Source organism: Myotis lucifugus, unplaced genomic scaffold (genome assembly GCF_000147115.1).
Source record: "Myotis lucifugus unplaced genomic scaffold, Myoluc2.0 scaffold_478, whole genome shotgun sequence".
Lineage (NCBI taxonomy): Eukaryota > Metazoa > Chordata > Mammalia > Chiroptera > Vespertilionidae > Myotis > Myotis lucifugus.
In genome coordinates this window covers 634,599-636,405 of record NW_005871526.1, presented here as the reverse complement: position 1 = coordinate 636,405, position 1,807 = coordinate 634,599, and the positions used below count along the sequence as shown (strand labels likewise).

The following is a 1,807-nucleotide window of genomic DNA, read 5'->3' as shown; positions in this document are numbered from 1 at the left end:
CCAGGACAGACCTCAGTGTGAGGCTGTGAGGTTGACATGGGGGCCCCCCCAGGGCTCCCACCTCCCACAGGTGAGCAGACAGGAAGCCAGGCCTCCAGGGTCCCCATCAGGGATAGACATGTCATGTGTCCACCCTTCTTTCTCCCTTCCTGACCCCCAGCCCTCAGGAGCTAGAAAACCCTTCTCTCCTACCCACCGAGTGCCTTGCCCGGTGGCACCTCCACTCACTGGAGCCCTTCTTTCTGTCCTCCCGGGCACCCCAGCCATGCACGCAGCACCCCCGCAAGCCCAGGGCAACCCCTCCCCGCCTGCAGCACCCCCTTCCCATCCGAAGCACCGCCTCCCTGCCCGCGGCACCCCGCACGCCCGCGGCACCCCCCACAGGGGTCCTCAAACTTTTTAAACAGGGGGCCAGTTCACTGTCCCTCAGACCGCTGGAGGGCTGGACTATAGTTTAAAAAAAAACTATGAACAAATTCCTATGCACACTGCACATATCTTATTTTGAAGTAAAAAAACAAAACGGGAACAAATACAATATTTGTATTTGCATGTGGCCCGCGGGCCGTAGTTTGAGGACCCCTGCCCCACACCCACGGCACCCTCACCTGAGGCAGAGAAGCCACTGCCTGGGCCCTCAGAAACTCCTCTGGTCCGACCTCCACTTCTTCCTGAGCCACGTGACCCAGCCCTGAGCAGCAGCGGGCAGCCTGCGTCCTGGGTAAATACTTAATGAACTTTCCAGCCGGATAGTGTGTCCCCGGTGCCTCCCGAGACTGCTGAGCCGGGAGCACCCCCTTCCCTGGGGACTCCGGCAGGAAAGAGATTCTCCTACATCAACTCGGTTAAGGTGGTCCCTTCCCCTCTGGCTCGGGACACCCAGAGCCCCTCTGAGCATTCCCTCCGCGCCCTAAGGTGCCGTCCGATCAATAATGCAGCTGCCTCTTGGGAGAATGCGATGGGTCGATGGGTCGACTCAGTCACGCTGGCCTCGGCAGATCTGTTCTGAGAGCAGCTTTTGATGGAGAGAGCGTCAGCGGGTCTGGGAGGCAGGGCACTACCTGATGAGGTGCCCAGGAGCTGGGGGTCGGGGTGGGGGGGGAGAACAAGGTCTGGGAGCAGAGACCATGAATTGCCTGCTTTGGGACCGCACCCCCAGATCCCACCTGGCTCCTCACCCTGGGGCCAGTGTGGGCGCCCACATGCCCGCGGCCTGTGCAGAGGTCTGACTCCTGGCCAGGGCCTTCTCTGTGACAGCATGTGACACCCGTCAGCCGTGCCTCGTCCGCACCAGCTGGCATCTCGGCCTCTTCACCGAGCTCCACGAGAAAGCCCACAAAGCATGCCCTCTCCCCCACAATTCCCAGAACCCCAACAGGGCGCCTGTCACACGGTGCTCGGAGTTTGACCTGAAAAATCCACCCTCCCAACATTTCTGTATTCTCAGCTCTTCCACATTCCCCCCCGCCGCCCCCCCCCTCCCCGCCGCCAGATCGGGCACAGAAACCTATCCATTACCACGGTTACCCGAGCAGCTATTTGAGGCCCATCACGTCCTAATTCCTGGACAAGATGTGCCATCAGCTGATAGAGTCGCCTAAGGGGTGGACACTGGAGCGGGAGAGGTGACGCCCTGCCACGGGCTTCCCAGGCGCCGCCCAGGGAGCGCCGCTCTCACGGCCAGCAGGGCTCCCCCTCCCTTAGTTTCTTTCCATTTCTTTTTTTAATTGAATAGAGAGAGAAACTTTGGACTTGTTGTTCCACTTATCTACACATTCACTGGGTGATTCTCCTGTGCGCCCTGGAC

General features: G+C 60.2%; 1 protein-coding gene across 1 annotated transcript in view; it reads right to left on the bottom strand.

The window, feature by feature from the left end:
• The window catches only part of FCRLB (Fc receptor like B), a 13,318-nt gene that overhangs the window by 10,955 nt on the left and 556 nt on the right, over nucleotides 1-1,807 (bottom strand). The window lies entirely within an intron of this gene.